Here is a 6,936-nt window from a genome sequence, read left to right on the forward strand (position 1 = left end):
AATTAATGAGACCCATATGCTTCCTTTATCATGGTGTGCCGGTTCCATATTGTATCAATTCCATCTTGGCATTCATAGTAGGCCATTGTTTTTATTATAACCCTAAGATTTAGTTAGTTGCCTTCCTTTTCTAGTTCATGTTTTCCATTTTTTCTTTTGGGACATTTGCCCTAGATGAAAACCTTACAAAGGCTTGCATACCCTAAAAATCAAGCATTATATTGAAAAGAGAACACAACACACAAGTGGTCAACTAAAAGTTTTCTTGTTGGGGAATTATAAGCACCAACAAGTACTTAGTTGTAAGCATCCAACAATCATCAAAGGTATCATAACAATCCCTAGAGTTAAGAGGTGATATATTAAATAAAATAACCACTTTGCCCTAAAAATAGGATTATTCTCAAAAAGAATGTTCTATGTACTCATCATGACAATGCATAAAGAATACTTTGTTGTAACAACTAATACATCAATAAGGTTTATCGTCCACGTAGATCCTTTAGCATCAAAATATCTTGTAGGTGAGGTCTCCTACAAACAAGACCCTCATAATGGCAAGAATTTATCATCATCTTAATGTGAGTATGCATCTATAAATCACGATTCACATCTATCACCATCACTAGTTGAACCTAAGGCTAAACATTGGCTAAACCTATGAATACACTATATTAAAAGTCACTTTTCCACAAAATAACCATGACTAAGTGATAGTCCCAAATTGTCATTTAAATTGATTAGTTTGAAACAAAGTGAACCAAGAAAGTCTCGTGTATATACATACCTTCATTGTTGCCAACTTGTATGTTTGTTATAATTGTTTTGGAAAACCTCACCCTCTCCCCTCACAAATTATTTCTTATTGTTTAGGGGCACAAACCAACTAAAAGGCTATTGCACACTAATCATGATCTAACAAAGAGCTCCAAAACCTAAACAAGAAGTATGGTCACAATCCATATGTGTATCCCCCTGTTTCGAGTTTGAGTCACCATGACTTCTTATGAGGAAAGGTGGGTTGTGAACCGTGTTGCCCCCGTGGCGCCGTGCTCTAAAGCGCGATCCGGTGACTCCAAGCGCCAAGTTACCCTTGTGCGAGTTAGAAAAATGCGTTACGCATGCTGTGAGCGAGCCACGACGTGGGAGGGATATCATGGGGCGTATAAAGCATCAACATCACTATCCAAATCCAATTAAAAAAATTATGTCATTTCATAGAGAACTTGGCTTTGCCATTACGTGCCCCATCCAATAGCGGCATGCACCCAAGTCTTGTGTATCTTTGATACATTGCAAAAGAGGATCACATAGAGTGTGAAGCATCTTGGAACATTGCACATGTGACACACAAACTCAATGGTAAAAGTAACCACAGTCATGTGACAACTGTCTTCATCACAATGTGCTAGCTCCATACATGGATCAATTCCATCTTGGCTTTTGTATAGGCCATTATTTTTATTTTAACCTTGAGATGTAGGCAGTCACCTTTCTTTTATTCATGTTATCCATTTTTGTTATCAAGACATTTACAATATATAAAAACATTACAATGCCTTACACACCTTGAAGGAAAAAGAAAAAACATAGAATATGCTTCGCACACAAGTGGTCAACTAAAAGTTCTTTTTTCTTCTTTTTTTTTGGGTCGGGGGGGTGGGGGGATTATGGACCATCATGGGACTTCATACAAGGGTTCACCACTAAGTATAGGGAAACACATGCAGAAGCACATCCCAAACAGGGCTTAAGTGACTACTACTCCATAAATAGGTGTTTTTGGCTCCAACGCCATGGTATAGCTACAAATCCCATACCCTTGCACTCGTGCTCGCTTAATGAATTGTTGTCCTGAACAATCTAAGTGTAGTTTTCTTTACTCATTTTGAGGTCTTAATGCAACTCATTCTATCAAGTTGGTCAATGTTTGCTCGACTCATTCATGGGGTCTTAATGCAGCCTTTTCTATCAAGCTAGTCAATGACCACTACACTACGACTTGGGATCTTAACACAACTTTTTCTATCAAGTTGGCCAAGGTCTACCCATCTAGACTTAGTTCTTTTTATTCTTTTTCATTCCAATCCACCCTCGACTCAATTACATTTGAGAAGTGGAGGTTTCATAGTTGTAACTTTATGTAGCTTGGTGCTTATGGCTTTGCATACCAAGCTTTATAGGCACAATCCCAAGTTGTCCCACTATTGGAGTCAAGGCATGGTGGCATAGTTGTTGCCACATTGTGCCATGCCTTAAGGGAGGTAGTCCATTGAGTTGCTCCTTGCATTGTTCCTCCCTTTCTTCTTGCATCGCCTTGGGCCTTAGAGACTTGGGCCTCCTGGTTCGTTTGCCAAGATGCTTTGCCCTCATCTCCAAGTCAAGAACTTGGGTTGTTTTCTTCGGCCTCTTTGTTGAATCTTTCTTCTTGACTTGAATTTAGACAAACTTGTTGGTTTAGCTTGCCTTTTTGCACGAAAGGTGTGGTCTTGGTACATGGCACCTCTTTAGCTCTTCTTAGCCTCATTTGGAGTTGAAGATCTTGTGGGGGAATGGACTAGGTCATCACACTGAGATTGGAATTTAGATTGTGGAAGTTCATTGGGTTGTTGAGGTAGAGATGTTCCAATATGAAGATCAAACTCATCCTCTTCCTTTTCTTCTTCTTTATCTTCTAACTCTTCATTTTTTTTATTCTCCTTCATTTATCTCATTATCTAAAGTAGAAGTGTTGGCTCAATGTAGCGGATGCCCTACCCAAGGTACTTTCACCCTTCCATTCTCATCTTCTAAGTCTATCTCCTCATCTACTTTTTTATCATCCTCTTTATCAAAGACATCATGTGCCTCACAAGAGGGCGCTAACTTGGTCTCACCCTCGATCTCAATGGGTGGAGGTGTTCTAAGATCAGGATATCGAGCTCATCCTCCCCCTTTCCAAACTTCATTTCTTCTAACACTGGTTCTTCTTTCAACTGGGCTGCAACTTTTGTGGATACAAGGGTTCACCCTCCTAACATGTCCACCTATCCTCATCTTCTTTCTCATATCCTAACTTTATCATAATATTTTCTACTTCTGAACACACATCCATTCTCCATCCTTCTCCTTTAACATGATACTCTATTATTTCTTCCTCTTCTTGACTTCCTTCGGGTGGGCATTCTTCGAGATAGGGATAGTCGGTATAGAGATATTCTCCTTCTCGGTGGTAGTCGATGGAAAAATCTTCGAGGTGGTAGTATCCATCTTCTTTAGGACGGTATTCATTATAGAGGTATTGGTCTTTAGGGTAGTCTTCTTGGTAGTAGTCTTCAGGATAGTAATCGAGGTAGTGGCAGTTGGTTCCTTCTTGTTGGGGCCGAGATGTTCCAAGATCTAGGGACTAAGCTTGTCCTCTACCTTGTCTTCTTCTTCATCTTTATCTGACCGAATTTCTTCATCTGCTTTCATATGTTTCTTATTTTCTTGTCTCCTTGGTTCTTCTTTGGTTGGCTTTACTCCATTCTTCAACTCTTGGACTCTTTTGAATCTCATCTGCTTGAAGTATGGTTCATCCTACTCTTTGGCTTCATCAAATCCAAAGGTTGTCTCTCAGTTCAACGTCAACATGATTTCTCCTTGTAGCTCCATGTTGAGGTATTAAGCCATCTTCACTTGCCGTAGCCTAGCTCTCTCTCGCACCATGATCAACTAGTAATCGACCTCCTTCAAGTCTTCATCCAAATCTTCAGCCTTCTCTTTGATATTGCACAACACATCTGTTCCTTTGTGGATCTTCTTCAATGCTTTGATAGTATCCTTTGTCTACTCAATTAGTTTGAGCCACAGTTCTTTCTTATTGTATGTGGTTTTGAGCTACTGATATAGCTCGTCCTCTTCTTCAAAGAAAGTGTCCTTTCACTGCTTCAACCATCTCTAAGACATTTTCGAATGGTATGCCGCACATCCCTATCATGCTATGGCTCCCTCTCAACTTTGTTGTCATAGCAGGTTTTCTTCCAATTTCTAACAAGTAACATATTCGAAGGGCGACGCACCGTGTCGTGTCACATCACATCATGTCGTGTTAGGGTCGTCGCATCACGTTACACATCGTATTATGGTAGGGTTTCACATCTGTGAGTCTACTCCCCTCTCGAGCTAATTGAAAGGTGAGAAGGATTGAAGCTTGCTTGGAAGTGAGCTATGGCGGAGAGCAAGAGCAAGAAGAGAGAGACACAAATGGAAACTCCAACAATCACAATGTATGACCGGGCCTTCCTTTATCCAAACTATCACTAAAAGAATAAAGAATAAAGTGACGGCGATGGGCGTCCACCACCTGCAGTGTGCAGTGGCAGGTATTGTCAATGTATTAATACACGGGCGGCTAGGTAGAGGCGCCTTTACCCCGAACAACCTCCCACTTAAAGGTGAATTTGCCCTAGTGAGAAGTGAAAAAAAAAGACAATACAATGTACACATGTACAACAGGATGAGGAAAAATGTCATCTCACATCCAACGCCCATAAATCTCCTGAGGAAGGCAAAGCGCTCAATAGTGAGGCTTTTCATGAGCAGATTTGCAAGATTTTTGTCAGTGGAGATCTTGACAAGGTCAACAGACTTGTCCTCCATGACCCCACGTATGAAGTGATACCTCACCTCAATGTGTTTCGTCTTCGCATGGAAGATCGAATTCTTGGCTAGCTGAATAGCACTCATAGAATCCGAATGCAACGTAGGTATAGTATCAATCCCAAGGTCATGAACCAAATGGCCCAACCATATGGCCTCCTTACAAATCTCAATGGCCGCAACATACTCAGCCTTAGTGATAGAGAGAGCCATACACTTCTGAACCTTGGACATCCAAGAAACAACACCTCTAGCATAGGTAAAGACATAGCCGAAAGTGGACTTCCTACTATTTGCATGTCCTGCATAATCGGAGTCTGTGTAGCCCATAACTGCTGTATCATGGCTGCCATAGCAAATACACATATCTACTGTGCCCTTTAGGTATCTCATGATACCCTTTACAGCATCCCAATGCTATTTTCCAAGGTGTAGCCATATAGCGTGCCACAACACCAACTGCAAAGGTAATATCTGGATGAGTGGCTATCACGGCATACATCAAACTACCCACGGCTGATGCATAAGGGATCTTGGCTATCTTGGCCCTCTACTCATTTGTCTGCGAACAATCGGCCTGTGAAACCTTCACATAAGAAGGTAATGGACAACCAATAGGCTTTACTTCTTACATGCGGAAACGCTCAAGGACTTTATGAATATACTCCCTTTGGGAGAGGTAGAGTAGTCCTTGATGCATGTTGCGCTTAATGCGCATACCAAGAATGTGAGAGACTTGTCCCAAATCCTTCATCTCAAAGTTCTTCTTCAGCTGAGATTTAAGAGCATCCAATTCATCATGAGCTTTCCCTGCTATCAGCATATCATCTACATAAAGTACCAAAATAAGCAATGAGCCATCACAGGCTTTCTTCGTGTAAAGACACAGATTCATAGCACTCCTGTTGTAGCCGTGTGATTGCATAAAGGCATCAAACTTATGATACCACTCCCTAGGTGCGTGCTTTAAGCCATAAAGAATTTTCTTCAATTTGCACACTAGGTGCTCCCTGCCAGGTTTTGCAAAGCCCTTAGGTTACTCCATGTAAATCTCATCATGCAAATCCCCATGCAAAAATGCAGTCTTAACATCTATCTGGTACAAGTCCAAGTCAAGTTGCGCCACTAAGGCCAAAACCAAGCATAGGGTGGTCATCTTGACCACATGAGAAAAGACTTCATCAAAGTCAGCTCCATGCTCCTGTTTAAAACCCTTAGCAACAAGTCTTGTCTAATAAGCCGGCTTGGAGTGTCCAAGGGTACTTTTTAGCTTGTACACCTATTTCCATGGCAATGTCTTCTTGGCCTAAGGCAATGCAACCAAATTCCAAGTCATATTCTTGTGCAAGGAGTCTATCTCAGACTGCATAGCTCTCTCCCGAGAGTGACTGTCACCCCTGCGCATAGCCTCATCATAGGTGAGAGGCTCGCATGCATGTGTAACCAAGACATAATGCATCGAGGGCTCAAATCTATCAGGTGGAGGTTTATCTCTAGTAGACCGTCTCACGGCAGGCTCTGCGGCCGGTCCAACACCATAGCCATGTGTACCAACTGCTGCTGCAGGCTGTCCAACTGGCTGTGTAAGAGCACGTGGCTCCTCTTGGAATATAACCCTATGTATCTCTACCACCTTCTCAAGTTGCCTATGCATCTTGTCTTCATGGAAGACTACATGATGGCACGGATGACTTTCCGTGCTTGCGGATCCCAAAGGCGGTAACCCATCTCACTTACATCCCCATAGCCAATGAAAATGCATTTGATACTCTTAGGATCCAACTTAATATGCTTGTCTTTGGGCACATGGCAGAATGCCTCATATCCAAAGACACGTAGATACACATAAGATGGAGGTTTCCCATTCCATACCTCCTTTGCAACTTGAAAATCCAAACCACTAGAAGGTGATCTATTTATAACATGCACACCTATACTGACTGCCTCAACCCAAAAGCTCTATGGTAAGCCTGCATGGCTAAGCATACTGCGTACACGCTCATGGATGGTTCTATTCATCCACTCAGCCAAACCATTCTGGGGTGGGGTATAGGGGACAGTCAATTGACGCTTAATACCCCTCTCGTCACATAGTTGCTCAAAAGCACGTGACACATATTCTCCCCCATTGTCAGTCCTAAGGCATTTCAGCCTATGTCCAGTTTGGTTTTCAACAAATGCAAGCCATCTCTGAAATATAGCCAAGACATCGGACTTAAGCTTAATGGGGTAAGCCTAGACTTTATGTGAAAAATCGTTAATGAACGTCACAAAATACTTTGCACCAACCATAGACAAGACTGACAGGGCATGGGC

This window comes from Lygodium microphyllum, chromosome 3 (genome assembly GCF_053477565.2).
Source record: "Lygodium microphyllum isolate KBCC chromosome 3, Lygodium_microphyllum_v1.1.10, whole genome shotgun sequence".
Lineage (NCBI taxonomy): Eukaryota > Viridiplantae > Streptophyta > Polypodiopsida > Schizaeales > Lygodiaceae > Lygodium > Lygodium microphyllum.